The following is an 18,479-nucleotide window of genomic DNA, read 5'->3' as shown; positions in this document are numbered from 1 at the left end:
GGAGGCGGGATTTTGGTCATGGAGAGATGGGAATGGGTTCATGTGGCTGCTTTTGGAACCAAGCCTCAGGGCAGAGTCCTACTGCTTCCCTCTGCCTCTTCCCTCCTGCTGGATGATTGATCAGTCCTGGGACATTCCTTGTCCTCTGCACAAGAAACACTGAGGAGGGGTTTGGTGGGGCTCAGCTGAGAGTCACAGAATGTTTTGGGTTGGAAGGGACATGGGCAAGGACACCTTCCACTAGCCCAGGTTGCTCCAAGCCCTGTCCAACCTGCCCTTGAATGACTTCTAGGCTCTTGAAGTCCAGCTGGGACTGCCGCACTTCTGAGTGACAAACTCACAGAATATTCTGAGTTGGAAGGGAACTCTCTGAGGAGTTCTGTATTTAAAATAAGTTTGGAAGTGGCCTTGGGGTGTAAACAGAGGCGTGTGAGAGCCTTTGTTGGCCTTTAGAGCTGGAGCTGCAGCTGGAAGCCAGCTCAGCAGTAGGTTTGATCCAGCTCCAGCAGAACCAGCCTTGGAGCTGCTGCTCTGGCAAGCTGAGACCCTTCCAATTAACCTCAGCTCTAAATGACAGCTTTAGGTGAACCTGTTAAATGCAGCCCCTGCTCCTTCATGCCAGGGAAAGAGTTAACAAATGTAATCAACAGCAGGCTGTTAATTTTTTGAGTCCTTAAGCAGCAGGGAGTTTCTTCCTCATCTATCCAGGAAGATACAAGGACAGGCAGATACTACACTTGAATGTCTGCATCATTTTAATTACATCAGTTCATTAATATTCATTCAGCACTTTACAAGTGCTGAGTAGTAGTAAATTAGGTGCCTCCCTGGTGCCTCTCGAGTGTCAGTGGGGCAGTTTTGAACGTGGGGGAGAGGGAGCTTGTAAAGCAGAGCCCTTCACTTCCCTGCACAGGGGAGAGCCGGGGTGCTTTTAGCTAAATGGAAGGGAGAGGAGCCCTTGGCACAGCCCAAATGCACGTGCCGAGCTCGGAGCTGGGGATGCAGCCCGGAGATGCAGCCTGGTGCTCGCTGCGTGCAGGGGTTTGGGGGGACAGGGGAGGCTCGTCGCTCAGAGGCAGCAAAAGCCAAGAGCCTGTGCCTGCACACGAGGTATTTACGGGCTTGTTCCATGAATTATGAAGGATTACAGAAGCAGCAGTCCCTCCAGCAGGGTTTAATTCCTGGTGCTAGTCTACACTGAACAGTTTTTGATGCGAAGTTAATCTATTCATGCTCCGCTGTCCAGAGGGAGGGCTGTGGAATCCTTCACCTGGAATCCTTCATCTGTTGGATGAAAATTGGCCCATCCCTGGAGTAAATTCATTCCAGACATTCACTACAGTCAGGCTTTCGTGGCATCTGCCCTTATTTAACATCAGAGCTGCCTGCAGCTGATGGGATCCATCCCCCCTGTAATTAACTGGAACAATCGTGGTCCCGTCCTCCCCTGTGTGGGGCCAAGGATGTTGCTGTTCTCTCTCTCACCGTTCTGTCCTACACCTTCAGCAGATCTTCCCTCAATTGACACGTGGGATTATCTTTTCCATGGCCTGAGAGAGGCCAGGTGAGGCACAGGAAGCAGCTCTGCACAGAGCTGAGGGGCTCTGGCTGCAGAGGAGGTGAGACCCGGGGGAAGTTAACAGGTTGTCTCGGGATTTTGTGCCTGTTTCAAGATAACCAGACATGTCTTGAAGCCAGTGAGTGCTCGGGACTGTTTCCTTATCACTCCTTCCCCATCTGTGAAATGATGGTGGAAATGTTCAGCACCTCTCTAAGTGCCAGGGATTTGTGGAGATGCCTTTTCCACCAGATCTCCTTCGTGTCCTCCTCCGTCTCAGATCTACCCACACAATTAATGTCTGAAAGCTTTGTCACACCTATTCCCTCGCCCACAGCTGTTGATTTCCTTTGGAAATGAGCTGCTGGCTCTGTCTGGGCTTTCAGGGAAGGTGTTTTTGTGTAGCTGGAGGAAAGTCAGGGAGATGTCTCTGAAGCCTTTCAAATTTGCCTGTGCTCCCCCAGTGAGAATTCCTTACTGGAAACACTGGGTTCTCTCACTGGTGTCCTCCTGCCTTTAGCTCTTCACTTCACTGCTCCTGCCACATTCCCAGCTCCTGCTGGTTCTGCTCCCCAGCAATTGTCTCAAAGTGGGTGAGAAGCAAATGCTGCTGATGCTGGGGCCCTCTGGCTCAAGCACAGGTATGTGGGTGAAGTTCTGCCTCCTGCTCTCCTTCCAAAGCACCTCAGCTCCCTGGCTGTGGGAACAGGAGGAAAGGGGATCATGTTGGAGACAAAACCATTCAGAATCGTGGATTCCTCCAATGAAGCCGTTTCCATCAAGCAAAATGAGAAGGGACATTAATGCAACAGTGAACAGCAACTAAGTGCTGGGGGGAGATGTGTCAGCTTGCTTGTTCTGTTTATGGGCTTCATACAATTCTATCAATATTGATGTGTGATGCCTTTGATTTTGACACTAATCATTGCCATGAATTAAATTTGCAGCCATATAATTAGAACTGCTATTAATAGGGCCTCAAGCTAAGCACTGCTGTGCTAGTTGTCTTTTTCCTGATGGAAAACGGCATCCACGGAACTCAGCTGATGTGGTTTGCCTGGGAGATGCTGAGACTGATGTGAAAATTGCACTTGCTGTGTTTAGAGGGGCTCCTCTGGAAGGCAGATTCATGGGAAGGGTCTGGCCCAGAGGTTTCCCAGGAACTGCACCTTAAACTTCCCAGTGGTTTGCTGCTCTTGGGACACAGAGCCTAAGTGGGAGAGAGGAGGGTGCAGGGAGAGCAGGGGAGCCCTCAGCATGCAGGGCTGTTACTGCCTTGTTTCCATTCCATCTCCCCTTCCCCCTGCAAATGCTCCCGTTTATTCCCCTGCCCTAGCAGAGCTGTGTCAGCTCCGTGTCCCTGTGCACGCCTGGTTCCATCTCATCAGCCTGAGCTCAGTGCCTGGGATGGCAGCAAGGCTCACCACTAAAAATCAATCTTGTATTTCATCCCAAGAGGTCTGTTTCTTATTAGGTCTAATAAATCAGTGAAGTGCCCTTCATTCAGCTTGTCAATGCAGGACATTGTTTGTGATCAAGAATAAATAAATGTCTCTCCTCTGTCTGCCAGTTGCCATCTAGGTATTATTTTTCCATCATGCTGTTTATGCTGGCTGTAGGAAAAATGCAGTTCCTGCAGCCTTGCCTGCCTTCCCACGAGCTGGGAAGGCTCCTGGGTGGTACAGGCGAGGGAGAAGTGGGAACAGTGACGTTGTACCTGGGTTTCACCCAGCACCGAGTTGCTCAGTGGTGATAAGGCTTTAACTTGTGTGCTTGGAGATGTGGAGGTGTTGCAGTGCTGCGGGCAAGGGCCCAGGTGTGGTTATTTCAGACGCCCTGAGGTGAAGGATAAAGTGTGCAAATGAAATCACCCCCAATTCTCCTGGAAAAATGGGTGTCACACGCTGTCCTGGACACCTGTGCCCCTCTGTCCCCAGGGCAGCTGCACTGGACGTGCCTGGAATCCATCCCAGGCTGTGAGGTCACTACTCGGGATCTGTCTGCAGGAGTGCTATGGAGAAATACACAGTGCTGGGACTCTCTTTGGGATGGGGAACACATTCCTGTCACCTGTTGAATTCCTGAACTCAGTCCTTGCTCCCCGCCTCCCCTTTTCCAGGGGACAGTGGTGAGTGATTGGATTGTGCCACCAGAGGAACGGAGAACTTTTAAGTGCGTTGTTACGTCTTGGGACGTGAGAGTTTTATTCAGCTTGGCTGATTTAATTTGTTCCATTAGTGGGAATAAAGGAGGTCTTTCACAATGAAATATATATGTCCGAACCTGTCCTTAGATGACTTCATTCTATGGATGGTTATCTCATCCTGGTGATTTATCCTTCATTATCGCCCCCGCACGCGCATCCCGCGGCCCTTCGGGAAAAACTCGGTTGCATCAGCGTGTGGAGAAGCCAAGAGGACACCAGGCTGTTATTGAACAGATGAAAATATCCATTTGCAGGCGCCTTCCAAAGGATTTGCCTGGTTTTAGCTGTAGGCTGGGAGGTCAGGGGCTCTGCCGGCTCCATGGTCAATCCATCACCCTCGGAGTGCAGATCCCCACGTCCCAGCAGATGTGTGAGAGGGCAGATGGTTCTTGTTTGGCTGAAGAAGTTGTTTAATTGAAAGGTCTGGGAAGAAAAGTCTGGGTTTTGCCCTAGGATGTGAAATAAGGGTTTATTTGGTCACTACTGCACTGCTGCTGTGGTTGGGACTAATTTTCTCCCTAAACAAGGATTTTTCCAGCCTCAGAAAGTAATTCCCCTTTGCTTCCATCTGTGCTGTCAAACCACAGAAGTGGGTCCCCAAAATGCCCCACAGTCCCTCACATTTGTTATTGTTCATAGCCAGGAGTTGGAATCTCCCTTACTGATTGGAATTTGTTCAAGGGAATAAGAAAAGTGGTGGAAGCCAGAGGAGAGCACTGGGGTGTGTTTGGGGCTGGAGATGGGGCAGAGCTGCCAAGTCCCTCTAGACTCTGGGTCTGAGCACTCCGGAATGTCCCTGCCACTTCTTAAGGCATGAAATTGGCCTCCTCTCCCTGCCCTGGGTCTGTTATCTGGTGCCTGCCAGAGCAAGTCACATCAGGGAAAAGCCAGAAGTTGGCAGATATTTTATAGCTGCTGGAGAGCGAAGGGGCAGGTGTTCAGGAAATGCTGGGGATGTGAAATGGAGCCAGGTGAGCTCGGAGGCTGCTTTAATCTCATTTCTTGGCTCAGGAGATGGAGGGTGACTCTGGGTTTTACGCAGGTTCAGGCACCTTGAAAAGTCAACTTGAAATTTTGGAGGGCAGCGATTGCATTTGGTTCAGTTCTAAACTGGGGTTTGGGGGGAGGCTGCGAGGGGCTGAGCAGCCTAATCCATGGAATACATCCTGCTTCTGGAATCATGGAGTGGCTTGGGCTGGAAGGGACCTTCAAAGGCCATCCAGTCCTGCCATGAGCAGGGACACCTTCAACCAGACCAGGTTGCTCAGTGCCCCATCCAAACAAGGTTTTTTATCTTGAACATATTTTGGAGATAATTCATCCCCACACCTCCTCTCGGAGGTATTATCTCCTTTATGAGCATCAAGTGAGGCAGAAGTTATTCCTCCTCCGTTTCACGGTGTTTTCATCACGTTCAATAATGAGTTTCTACTTGAAATGATCTTGGTGAAAAATGTCATGAAATTCTAAACTCTTTAGTGAGCTCCTGTTGGTTTTCCTGCCTGTCCCAGCTTTCCTCAGAGCGTGAAGCTGAGTGAGTTGCTGTGCTCTGGATGTTGTTGGCTTTGGGGGTAGGGCAGTGTCAGACTCCTGCCTTTCTACTCACGAGTCAAGAAGTTCATGCTTTCTTTACTATAAACATATTTTTCTGCTGGCTTTTAAAATCCTCAGAGGTCAAAATAACACAGGTTTTGGTCCATTTGTAAGATCTTAAATCCCTGGGTGGCAAGAAATACTGTGAGAAGACCAGGCTATGTTGCTTCTCTAATTGCCTCCTCGAGGCAGGGAAAACAAATGTGGAAACCACAAATGTGCCGGGAGAGACGGGGGAATGTGCAGGGAGAGCCCTGGGCGCTGCCGCAGCCCCCGAGCTGCTGCTGCTGCTGCGAAAAGGCTGGGATTTGGGGACAATCAGGGGGTGAGACGCCTGGGGAAAGCAGCAGCGCCGCGGTTTGAGGTGGGGATGGCTGCGGGGCTTTCCCTGGGTGTGCGGTGGTTCCGCCTTTAACATCCCCTCCATCCATGTCCTGAGCCGGGCTGTGAAGCGCTGCCGGCTTTGGGCGGCACATCCCCCAGCGGAGCATCTGCCCGCATTTACGGCCGAGCCGGGCGGGGACGGGACGCGGGCAGTTTCTCTCTATCCGCACGGGCCCATTGCTCCCGTTACGAAGCACGGGCTCCGCACCTCCCCCTGCCTTTCACGAGCCTCTTCCCATTCCTGCCGAGCCGCTTGGATAGGCAGAAGCCCGCCTTTGCCTTCGGGGAGCTCGCTGCAGGCAGCCCAGGCTGGGAATAACAGAGGGAGGGAAACCCCTGCCTGCTGGAAGGAGCTCCCGGGGATGCAGCACCCCGGGGGATTTTGCACCAGAATCCCCTGGAGCCGTGGAAGGAACTGAACCTGAGCTCTGCCCGGGCTGTGACCCAAAGCTGTCGCTCCCATGGAGCTTCCTCCTGAGCAGAGGGAGAGGCCCCCAGTCACTCCCAGTTCATACTGGGGAGCCTGCTGGGAGCAGGGGAGGATGGTGGAGGAATAGAGGGTTTAGGATTGTGATTCCTTGGACACGGATGCAGAAGGGGAGCACAGGCAGCAGCACGGGAAGGCTGCAATAATTAGCAAGAGGCTCCATCAGCAATTGTCCCGCCAGCCCCTGCCAGCGCCTGCACCTCTCCCGCTGTTCTCTCTCGCTCGGTGACACGGCTCTGCATCAAACAGACCCGTGTACATGAAAGTGATGTGCATTGGAATGAATGTACGCATCATACAGCCTCGCTCCTATACAGCACGGGAAGGGGTTTTTTTGCGGTTAGCTGCTACATTATTTATTGTGTGCCGGGCTTTAATCTCATAAACCTGCCTGCAGGCCTTAGGCAAACCAGCCTGAGCATCCTGGAAAGCCGGGAGCCAGCAGCGCAGAGCGCTGGGGGACTGCGGGTGGGAATTGTTTGTCTTGCCTTGGTCCCTCTGCCCCTGCAGCTCATTAAAAGCAGCGGCACCGTAAATTGGTCGCTGCCACCACCTTAGAGCGTGATTTGCATTTGCCACTGGGAGGGGACGCCAGTCCCACACCCCGTCAGTCGGAAAGAACAAGAGCTGGTCCCTTGAGCTGCTGAGAGCAAAGGGAAAAGGGAAAAAGGGTGAGGGAGAGGCGCTGGGGTAAAACAAGGTCTGCCACATAAACGGCGCTGGGAGCTCTCCACCCTCCCGAGCGGCCGGGAGCGCTCTTGCCAGCACCTCGAGCTGCGAGTCAGCATTTGGCTGCCTCATGCGGAGCTTGCTCTCGCCAGTCCTCCCGAGCCAGTGGTTGATGAGGAGAACAGAGCATCCCCCTGCCTGCCTCCCCTTCCCACTGCCTTTGATGCTCTTCAAGCTCCTCACTCCCAGAGACTTCGTACCACGAGCACAAGAAAAGGGGTACCCTGGGCTTGCACGCTGAAATTAGTGAATAACAGAATTGGAATGAAACCAGAGTTCCTCCTCCAGCCCTCCCCTTTCTTCTGACTCTCAGGCCAATTGCAGTTCTGGAGTATGTTTGGGCTAAATCGTTGTGCAGAGCTCTGAAGCCAAAGGGCAGCAGGCTGTGACCCTCTCTGCTTTTCTTCTCGGGATTTCTTTGTGCAGAGCCTTTCACCCCAGGAGCTCGGTCTCATTACTGAGAAATAAATAATTAGAATATCTGGAAGGTCCAGGTGTAGTGGAAGGGAGACTGAGGAGTTTCAAAGACACACAGGCTGCTTTCTGCCCCTGCATTCCCACCTGGAAAAGGGGTAACTGCACTTCCTGACTTCACAGGGAGTTCAGCTGAGTTTGTAATTCAAAGTGCAAAGAAAGCAAGATAAACACTGACCTTCACCATTGGCAATCAACTGATCAATGTTTAAATGTTGCATATTTTGGAGCAAAGCACATCCCATTGCATGGGCCACGTTTTTTATTATTTGCCCTTGATTTTTAGGGGAGTTTGGCTGTGCCAGGGTGCAGGCGTGGGGCTGGGATTTGGCTGATTCCAGCAGCCCCAGAGTGGGGATTGCCAGGGAAATGCAGCAGGAACAGGACAAACAGCACCGAGCACCAGGTTTGGGGCGAGAAAAGCAGCTCAGTGTTTGCTGAAGAAAACAAACAAGTTTCATGTTTTTCAAGTGTGCTGCACGGAGCCTGGCTTGTGCAGAGCCCTGTGATCAGAGGCACCAGGCAGCCCAGGTCCAGCAGGAGCTGTGTTATTCCTCGAGGAGCATTAAAGAGCAGCCGATGCCTTCTGGAAATTGTTGATAAAGCTCTCTTTTTTAGAATCATTTTTGCTTCTCCAGCACAAATGTAATATTTCTTGTTTGGATGTGTTGCTTTCTTCATTCACTTTTACTATTAGGGACATTTACATGAAAACAGCTTTTTTTTTTTTGCTCTCGCAGCACATTTCCCAATTGCAGCTGCACTTCCTGCGTGGAAGGAGATCTCCACCTTCCCTGGGATTGGGGCTGCCAGGCTCAGGGATCAGGGATGGGGATGGGCCCTCCAAGTGGGGCAGCTCCCTGTGCTCCAGAGGGGATGTTCCAGCTCATCCCTGGCTCTCTGCTCTCTTTACCCACCTTGTGGGTTCATTGGGATGCTGGGTGTGTCCATCCCCTCCCGAGCACAGGATTTATTTGTACCTTTCCAGCAGAGAGAGGCCGCTGTGAAACCCTCGAGCAGGCAGGAATCCTCCCAGGGTTTCCCAAAGTGCCCGGCCCTGGTTGGGGAGCAGTTTGGGAAGGGAGAGCTAATGGAGATGTCTGGCAGATGGAGAGTGCAGTGATAATGTACATTACAGGGAAAACCCCAAAGGCTGCTGTTCGGGGCACGGCGATGACATAAGCCATGTGGGATGGGAGATTTATTCCCTCCCTGCTGGAGCCCAGCTCCCTCCCCTGAACAGGCACCTGGAGAGGAACCTGCAGGACCTTCCCTTTCTCTGCCTGCCTCGCTCGTCTCCGCAGATGGGAAATGGAAACTCCAGATGTGTTAAGCACATCTTTAATTTCCTCTCGTTCCATTTCTGCTGGAGGTTTGTTTTAGGGGTTGGCATTTCAGGTGTTTGTTTTGGTTTTTTTTGCTGGCATCTTGAGAAGCTTGGGATAAGCCAAAAAAAAAAGGAGAGAAGTTTCAGGAGAGAGGAGCTGCTCTGGCTGTGGGGTGGGAGACGCCCTGCTCTGTCCCCACAAGTCCCCTCTGCACTGCCCTGGCCCAGCTCAGCTTCCCCCACGCCTGGCAGGAGCTCTGGGGCTGCTGATTCATGGAAGCAGATGCTTGGAGAGGTGAAATTCCTCCCTGTGTGCTTCCCTCACCCCTGACCCTGCTCCATTTCTTCCGCCTGACCCCCGAATTTCAAACCCGACCTTTGGAATCGCGGGGGAGGGAGGGGAGGCAGGAGGGCAGGGAAAGGGCAGGGTGAGTTTGGCTGTGGCTGGGAGGTGGGGGAGGTAAAGCTGCGATCCAAATGATGGCTGGGATGCTCTGGGATGCTCTGGGATGCTCTGGGATGTTGTCGGATGTTGTCGAATGCTGTGGGGGCTGTGGGGGTGGAGCAGGTGCTGCTGCTTCGTCCCTCAGTGCCCGTCTGGAATATTTGCCTGTGCATTCAGTTCCCTGAAATGTAAAATACGTCCAGGGCTGAGCTCTGAATGCCATCCCCACCCTGTGCTTCCCCTGCCCTGCAGGGAGGGGCAAACCCCCGTGGGGTGCCGGGGGTGTGGGGTGAGGCTGGGGAACACGGGGATGGGGATGTGTGGGTGCTCGTGGCATTCAGCTTCACACCCCCGGGTTTGTGGCAGCTCCTGCTCCGTGTCTGGGGCTGTGGGCACAGCTCAGCCTCCCTGGGCTGTGGCATTTCTGCCTGTGAGCCCAGACAAACACAATCTGCTGTGCACAGTCCTCCCTCCCTCCCTCCCCAGCTCGTTCCTGCCTGGCCTTGGGCTGCTCCTTCCCCGCTCAGTGCAGCAGTGGGGGGTTCTCATCCCTGCACCACAACAAAGGCAAACTGAGCTTTTCCACCTGCAGGAACATGGCAGAGGACCCAGCTGAAGGCAGCACCTTTCCAGGGCCTGGGGACACAGGCAGGACTCGATTGTCCTCTTGGGATCTTCGTCCCCATCCCCTGAGCCCCTGCTTCAGCACAGCCCGCCAGCCCTGGTGTGCCCGGGCTGGGTTCATGACTTCTCCCCTCTGACACGCTGCCTGGGGGGGATTTAAAGCAGAATAGAAAAATCCCTGCTGTGTCATGCGGAGGCAAAGTGGCCCAATCCATCTCTGTCCCCGCAGCGCGCTGCTGGCTCCCTGAGCCCCCGGGGAAGGTCCCTGTCGATAGAGTTCTGCATCTTGTCGTGGCACTGCCGAGTCCTTGGGAATGGATGTGGAGGCTGGGAGTGCTCAATATCCCCCTGACAGGTAGGGGCTCATTTAATGGGATGCTGCCTTATCCATTACCCTGGGAGCGGCCGCGGGCCCGGAGCAGGTGCCGGGCTCCCCCTGCCACCACAAAGGCTCTGTGTGAGTGAGGACGCAGTAAATGTCTCTCGCTCCCAGATTTATTCCTTCATTAGGTATTTAAATCCATTCTGCTGGATAGGATGCTTCTGTGAGGGAGGCTGCTGCCGTTTCTCTCTGTGGAATAAACGTGGGGGCTGCCAAACAGCTCTGCCCGGCCGAGCCCCTTCCCCACACCCGCAGAGCCAGCGGGGTTTGGGCAGGGGGAGCAGCAGTGGGGTGGGGAAGGGGCTGTGGGTGCTTCGTTCAGCCTCTGCAGAGAGTGGGGGGTTTGTGGGAGGGAATCCCAGCAGAGGGGTGAGCAGGAGGGGGCTGCAGGGCTGGAAGGGGTGCTGGGGTGGGCGCAGCCGCACTGGGATGGCCCCAAATCCCCGTGGTTTGGGGAGGTGTTGGGCTGGGCTCACAGTGGCCTGGCCAGCAGCCAGCTCCGGCCACCCCACACCAGCTCAGGGACCCACTGGGTTTGTCACAGCAGGGATGGGTCCCACAGGCCCCTTCCTCTCCTTCCCCTTTCCCACTCACAGCCAGGCTGGACCATCCCAGCATGGAACGTTTTTGGGAGGTGCAGTAGGTGCTCTAAAACTGTGCAGTCATGGAACCAGACAGCTCCGGGAAGAGCTGAGAAACTAAAATTAGCAGGAGTGCCCCAGGCAGGGGCCACCTGGGGCTCTGTTTCGTTTCGCTCTTAACTTTCATCTCTTTTATTTATAATTTGTGGTTGATTGATTTTTATTTTTTTTTAAGCTTTTTTTTCCTCTTCCCTCCTTTGAAAACGAGGAGCTCTGCTGGCTCATGATGTGTAATCCCTGCATTCCCAAGGGTGGCATTGCCTCTTCTGCCCCAGTTCTGCCTGGTTCCTCCCCCCCAGCAGCAGCATCTTCTTCCACCCAGCAGGAGAAGTGGTGGGCAAGCCCTGGCTCCGCCCTGGACCACGTCTCCTCCTCTCCATCCTTCCTTAGCAGATTTTTGTGCTCAGCCCTGCTCCACCCCAACCTGTAACGGGTCCTTCCCTCAGGTGTTGGACCTCTGGGAACTGGAGGACCCAAATGTGGTGATTTCAGACAGTGGTTTTAGAATCTGTGGCTGCCCCTGGATCCCTGGCAGTGTCCAACGCCCGGGGCTTGGAGCAGCCTGGGACAGTGGGAGGTGTCCCTGCCATGGCAGGGGTGGGATGGGATGAGCTTTAAGGTCCCTTCCAGCCCAAACCATTCTGGGATTCTGTGACCTGCCCTGCCCTGTGCTTCCCGTGCCCCCTGTGTGTTCTTCCTGGGCCGGGTTTGGGTTTTCTCCTCAGGCAATTCCCAGCACCCTTGTCCTGGGGAATGCTCCGTTGTAGGGCAGCAGACTGGATTCCCTGGCTCACTTTGCTCCTGGCTCTGCTCAGTCCCAGCTCTGTGCCAGCTCTGATGGCAGAACGTGCCCGAGGCTGTCTGGAAAATAAACCAAACCTCCTTGAGCCCTGGTCAGCCAGGCGAGGTTTGGGTGAGCTCCAGCGGAGGGGAAGCCGGGGAGGATTTGTATTGATGGTTAAAGGTTTAACAGCCCCTCCCCAGCCCTGGGCAAAGCACCTCCAACCTCTTCATTACACAGTTTATTCTTCTAATGAGGGCTGCTTTCAGCAGCCTGACCCACCCTGGCTCGCTTTGGTGTGAGGTGACCTGACCCCTGTCCGCCGAATCCCCCGAATTCCTCTTTGCCGCTTCCCAGAGCTTTCTCCTGGCCCCAGCTCTCAGTGCCGTGGGCCGAGATAAATTCACAAACATGTTCGGGGTGATGTTCAGGGGTTTGCTCACCACCAAAGCATCCCAGAGCGTGCCTTGAAATCGGAAACCTGGCGGAGGGAGGAGCTGGGACCGGAGCAGAGATGGTGTCGGTGTCAATCAGCCTCATCCCCGGGCTCAGGGCAGCACAGATTTCAGTCCTCAGCTTTGGCCAGCGTGGATCAGGATTTCCTTTTGCCCCTGGGAATGGCACAGCAAAGGAAACATTCATCTGAAACCAGGGTGTGTTTTAAAAGCCCAGAAAATCCAGTAGCTTCCCCTGAACCGCTGTTCTTTCCTGCCGTGTCTCTGGCTAAATTAAGACTTTCTTAGAAATGCACAGGTTAAAAGTTTAAAAGCTTAAGGTTTCATTCATAATTCACATATCAATGAGGCTTTGATTCCTCCCAGGGAGAGCCGCCGGTGGCTGCAGTGAATGTTGATAGGGGAGCCCAGCACCTCTGTGCCTCCCCTTCCCGAGCTCCTTTGTCCAGAGGCAGAGCGGGATGGCTCCCAGGGGCTGCTGCTGGGGAGAGCCAAACCTGTCCCTTTTGGGTCACTGGCTTGAGTCTGACCCAGGGCAGCAGATGCCAGAAGTCATTAACGTCTGACGGCTGCTCAGGGCCCTGTGACAAACGAGGCACCGGCTCCTGGTCCTGTTCCCAACAAGGGCAGCATCCCAATCCCAAAAGCCTGCTGCCGCCCCTGCCTCCGATGGCCTGGGGCAGTGACTATTATCAGACCATTCCTGATCGCTGCACCTTCCTATCACAGCATCCCCGGTTGTTCCAGGGCAGGGAAAGCCTTGCCCCGTTCCTGTGAGGATGAGGAAGCCAAGAGGGCTGGGCTGGGGTGAGTTCCTGGGGGTCACAGTGTGACAGTACAGAGGGGATGCTCTGTGCTCTGCTGCTGCTTCCAGGGTAGGAGAGTGATGGCTTCAACCTGAAAGAGAGGAGGCTTGGATGGGATATTGGGAAAAATCCTCCCCTGGGAGAGTGGGGAGGCCCTGGCACAGGGTGCCCAGAGCAGCTGTGGCTGCCCCTGGATCCCTGGAATTGTCCAAAGCCAGGTTGGACGGGGCTTGGAGCAGCCTGGGACAGTGGGAGGTGTCCCTGCCTGTGGAATGAGATGAGATTTGAGGTCCCTTCCAGCACAGGCCGTTCTCTGGCTGGATGGACAAACCCTCCACACAGCACTGATGTGTCTGTGCCCCTCTCAGAGCTCCAGCCTGTCGTTCTCTCCCTTCCGAGGAGGAAGAGGAGCTGGGAGTGGGTCCTGCACAGGCAGCAGGGAGGAGGTGCCTTCCCCTGGCCGGGCTGATCCTTCCCATGGCTGTCCCTGGCACTCTGCCCTCCCTCCCCTCACCCAGATGGTCTCTGCATCTCCTTGTCAGGCATCCAGGAATGTTTCCCCTGCGCTCTTCCCATCCTCTCCAGCAGCCTCCTTGCCTGGCTGCAGCCTTTCAGCCTTAATCTCCTCTTTGTGCCTCAGAGGCACCTCTGCAGCTCTTGGCTGCCACAGGAGCTCCAGCCACGGCTGCTCTGCTGCTTTTTGGGTGAAGATGCCCCCCATCCTCCCCCTTCCCACCATCCTCCCCCTTCCCCCCCTTCTAATTCTGACAGTTTTGAGAGGGATTAAAGAAACAAGTGCAGCAGCCTGGCAATTTGGCTTGAAACTTGTTCCTTTTGAGAATCTTTTGCCTTTATTATCCAGCAGATAAATCTGCTTTCAGCTGCCTGTCTGTGCTGGGAATGGGAATAGCAGGGAGCAGCCCCCTGTGCTAATCCCCCCTTCCCAGGTGTGGTGCCGCTTCCATCCCATCCAGGACCACCAGGACCGGGCTGGAAACGAGCTGGGGGCCGGTGCTCTCTGCCTGTGGCTCCCTGGTTGTTATTCTTCAAAACAAGTTAAATTTGAGATATTAATCTCAAGAAGGAGAGGAGTTTTTCTTCCTTATTTTCCATTGTTTCCCCCCCTCCCAAACTTTTCCAAAGGCTTTGCTGGCAGCAGGCGCTCCGTGGCAGCGGGGCCAGGAGGGCGCTTGGCAGCGGCTCAGCGGAGGGGATTGGATTGCAGGAACAGAAATCCCTCCACACTGGGAGCCTGGTTTTATCCTGCCATGTGGCATCTGGCCCCGGAATGCTGCCTGTCCCCCGCCCCATCGCAGGTGACACCGGCGGCGCCCGGCCCTGTTGGTGGCCCGGCTGCTCCGAGCAGGAAATCACCGAGGATCCTGTGCATGGGCACTGCCTTCAGGTGTCTTTGGGGTGGATTTGGGGCATTTTTTTCAAACTTCTTAAAATCTGTATTAGAAATCTGCTAAAAGATGAACGAAGGCAGCTGCTCTCAGTTCTGAGCCACGTTCAGCTTAGAGCAGCACCTGGGGCTGTGTCTCTGAATGGAGTTGGCAGCTTTGGGGGGAAGGTTTGGGCAGGTTTGGAGCATGGGCAGAGGTTGGATCGTCCCCTCGCTGTGGGATCCACATTTGGGGGTCTTTGCTGAGCTGTCTCTGGTCCTGGCTGTGAATTTTGCAACAAGTGTGGCTCTCAGACCCTGGGCACTGAACCACAGGCAGGAGCTGGGCTTCCCACTGCAGTTACATCGATGGCTGACCTTTCCTCCCAAAAATCCCCCAGGGGCTCATCCTCACCTCCTTTCCCCTTCCCATCTCTGCGTATCCAAAGCTCCCCTAATATTTAAATCTCTCCATAAACCCTCACTCAGCAGCACAGAGTAATGCACTGATACACACCGAGCTGTTGACAACACAGGTGCCAGGGGCAGTGAGAGAAAAACCATTGAATTTCTTCCTAAAAAAGGGCAAGAAATGGGCAAGAAAAAAAAACCCCGGGCCCCAGGAAAGGCACAGGTGCTGCTGCTGCAGGCACTGGGCTGGTTTGTGCTCAGGATGTAAAGGAAGACATTTCTGAGGTGCCCTTGCTGTAAAAGCTGTCCTGGGGCTGCCTGGCTTTGCCTCGCTGTGTCTTCCACCCCAGCCTGGTTCTCCCCAGCTCTCTGCCCCGAGGCACTGCCAGGGTGGCACAGCCCGGGCTGGCTGGTGGCCCTGGTGGCCCTGGTGGCCCTGGTGGCCCTGGTGGCCCTGGCAGCCCCCGGTCCCAGCTGGGGCAGGGGGGATTAGAGCCCAGCCCGGCTGCGCTGGCAGATGCTGTGGTAGCTGAGCTGGTGCTTTAGTGCTCCGTGTGAACCTCCACAGCCATTCCTGCAGATGTTTCCAGGGGTCAGGTTGATAATGAAGGGATTAATTTAATTCCCCCCGCCCTCACCGAGCTCCCCCCGCAGCTGGTGTGTGCCTGCTCATCTGGGGGTGCTTTTATTGGCATGATTTGGGCACTGCCCGGGGCTGGAGCTCGGGAAATCCTTGGGTTGGGGTTGTCCCAGTGGACTGGGAGCTGTGGGATGCAGCCTCTGACCCTTCCCACAGCCCCTGGCTTGGACAGGAATAAAACACCCAGCAAATACTGGAAACCCAATGACAGCCAAAAATGTTTTGACTTTAATGGAGTGGCCCAGTGCAAAAATCACCTTCCACCAGTCCCACTGCAAGGCTCAAGCCTGACCCTGTGACCTGGGGGGCTCTGGGGGTCCAAGGGTGATGCCCCAGGCGCGGCACAACTTCGCCTGTGGGTCCGTGGGTCTGTCCCTGCCCCAGGGAAGGAGGGAGGGCACATTCCCAGGTCGGTGCTGGGGACAGGGACGTGTCCCCTTGGAGGCAGAGGGTGGCGGGGAAGTGAGAAGCACATTAGTATTGCTGGCTGCAGCTTCCCTGCCTCCGAGCAGCTCTTGGCGGTGGGTGGCTGCAGATTTTTTCCTCAATTCTATCCCAAACCTGTTTCAGATTAAAAACAAACGCTGTTGCATATCGGTTTGTCAGTCACTCTAGACCTAATCTCCCAAAATAATCTTTTGCCAGCCCTCCTCCTCCCCCAAGATGGGCAGTAATTGTTTCAAGACATGTCAGCCTTTGTTTAAAGTGAGGTTTGTGTCTTCCTGAGGCTCATGTTCTTGGAAGGGAAAGAAAAGAGGTGCTGAGCGAGGGCTGACTGCAGGGAGAGGTGGGAGGGGAGAGATGAGGGGGGGATTTGGCAGCCCCCATGTGCTGGGGATAATTTTCCTGCTGGTGTGGGACAGCACGGGTTGGTCGCTGCCGTGTCCCACCAGGCCCAGATGAGCTCCAAACTGCTGCAGTGCCCTGGGGAGAGGAGAGGGACCTGTTTTCCCTTGCTCCTGTCTAAACAACTAAGTCCATTTCCCACCAGTGCTGGAAAATAATCCCTCCCACTGATTTTTACCTATTTTGACTCAATATTAATCCAGCTCAGGTCTCTGCAGGTAGAGCTGAATGTCAGTGCCCAGGAGACTCTTCTGGTGCCATGTGCTCACCACATCCGTGCTCTTGGTTCCTCTGCTCTGTGGCAGTGCAGGGTCAAGGCTCAGGGTCTGTGCTCACAGGGACTGCCCCACGCTGCTCTCCGGAGCCCTGGGAGCAGCTGGAAATGCCTGTTGGGAACGAATTTCCCAAAAAATGTGGCTTTTTGGCTGAGCGCTGCTGTGGTGAAGGAGGTTTTTTAAAGGGGATCGGGTGCCAAAACTTTGAAGGAGTTTTTCTCCAACTATAAGAAGTGATTTTTAGAAAAGCAGAACTTGCTGGCTCTGCAGCTCCTGTGTTTTTTGGAGGATTGCTCTCCCAAATCAGCCTTCCCCCATCGCCCCGCCTGCATCTGCTCCCGTGTGTGTCCCTGGCAGTGCAGGCACGTGTGGTCCCGTGTGCCAGGCAGATAAATATTGCAAAAGTGCTCTGGGACGTGACAGACACCCTGGGGCTGTCGTGTTTTTACCTGGCTCTGCTGCTCCTGCTGGCTTTGCCCATGAAAGGGAGATTGGCAGCACTGGGAATTGGCCACCATTCCCAGGAGGAACTGGTTTGTGGGCTCTTCCAGCAGCCCGAGCATCTGGGACAAGTCGGTTCACAAATGTGGTAACAGCTTATCAGGGAATTGTGGTTTGGATTACAGCAAAATCCCAGAATGACAAATCCCTGACTAATCTGGAGGGCTCTGGCAGCCTGACTGCAGCTTCAGAAAGGAAAATGGAGCTGGCAGAAGTTTTCTGTGCCCTCTGGGAACTTTCTCCCAATTCACACCCCGTTAGGATAACAAAGTAAAAACATTTCATTGGTCCCTCCCTCCTTATTTCTGGGCCTCCCTGCGTTTGGATTTTCCATTTCTTGCTTTTCCTGGTGGTGCTGCTCAGTGCTGGGGACTTTGAGCTGCTGGGTAGAGACGAGGTTTGAAACATTAAAATCCGGGCTGGGTTCAGCTCCATGTCCACTGACAGATGTGAGGGTCTGGGGTGAGAACTGGAGCAGCCAGGGGCAGCTGCCAGAGCCAGGAATTTCAACTCCACCTTAAATGAAGGGCCTGGGAGCGTTGGAGCTGTAATGCTCGGCTGGAATTGCCAACTGGACTGTTAAATAGCTGTGGTTTGGGCTGCGAGGAGCAGGTATTTCTAATGCACGGACTCGCTGTGCTGGAGTTTAGCCGGCGTTCGGCGGCGCCGGGAGGGAAGCAGAACAGGTTTTACCTCCTGTACCTCCACCCCCACGAGAGGTCCCTTAGGTTGGCTGCTCCAGATGAAGCAGATTAATGGGATGTGGAACAGGGAAGTTGATGTTGCTGCTGATGGTGGTGGGAGCAGGGAGGCATCACCAGGTGAGATGCAGAGACTTCGCTCTGTATTCCCAATCTTTGGGCACTCTCCCTGAGCCCAGACCTGCTCTGCTGAGGGCTGTGTGAGCTCACGGAGTCACCAGCCCAGCTCTGGTGACACCGTTTGAATACAAAACCCCACAGGGCACCTTTGGACAGGTCCCCAGCACCTTTAACCACGGGACCTGCAGGAAGCTGCCAGCTGGAGTGGTCCAAACCATGATTTCCCTTGCCCAGCCACTGCTGAAGCTCTTTGTGTGCCTGAGCTAACGTGGAGGAGCCCCAAAGAGGAGCAGGCAGACACCCACCTCCCCTCTGCGTTATTCAGAACCGTGGGGGGATGTGATTTGCATTCTTTACGGCACCGTGGGATCTCTGATTCCCTTTGGGGGGAGATTACACGAGATTGCAGCGAGGCTGGCAGGGAAATTGCTCCAAATTGCACCTATCATGGCAAGGACGCGTGGCTGTGCACGCTCAGAGCCGGGGCTGCTCCCGGGAAAGGGCTGGGAGCAGGAGAGGGTCAGGGTGGGAGAAGGGGCTCTGTGACCCAGGGACGCTCCCAGGATGTGGTGGTGCTCCATCACAGGGGAGCTGGTTGAGCAGGAGGTGGTGGAATGGGAGGCCAGGTGGCATCTTTTCCTGGGAGAAGGAATGGGAGAGGAGGGTGGAGCAGGCACAGACGGGTTTGGCTGTCAAATCTTGAAGGGAA

At 54.6% G+C, this 18,479-nt stretch overlaps 1 protein-coding gene and 1 long non-coding RNA gene across 5 annotated transcripts in view; one reads left to right on the top strand and one right to left on the bottom strand.

Moving 5' to 3' along the window:
• Positions 1–18,479, top strand: part of PLXNA2 (plexin A2) — a 145,216-nt gene that overhangs the window by 20,454 nt on the left and 106,283 nt on the right. The window lies entirely within an intron of this gene.
• On the bottom strand, positions 733–17,034 carry LOC116455230. 2 transcript variants are annotated; one of them, XR_004244349.1, is made up of 4 exons: positions 16,898–17,034; positions 16,352–16,559; positions 12,075–12,242; positions 733–4,213 (listed from the first exon to the last, which is right to left on the bottom strand). It is a non-coding gene; the product is annotated as an uncharacterized LOC116455230 (long non-coding RNA). The 2 variants fall into 2 exon arrangements; XR_004244348.1 differs by lacking the exon at positions 733–4,213 and having other exon boundaries at positions 11,860–12,242.

The sequence above is a fragment of the Corvus moneduloides genome, chromosome 24, assembly GCF_009650955.1.
Source record: "Corvus moneduloides isolate bCorMon1 chromosome 24, bCorMon1.pri, whole genome shotgun sequence".
Classification (NCBI taxonomy): Eukaryota; Metazoa; Chordata; class Aves; order Passeriformes; family Corvidae; genus Corvus; species Corvus moneduloides.
This window is presented reverse-complemented; position numbering and strand designations above follow the sequence as displayed.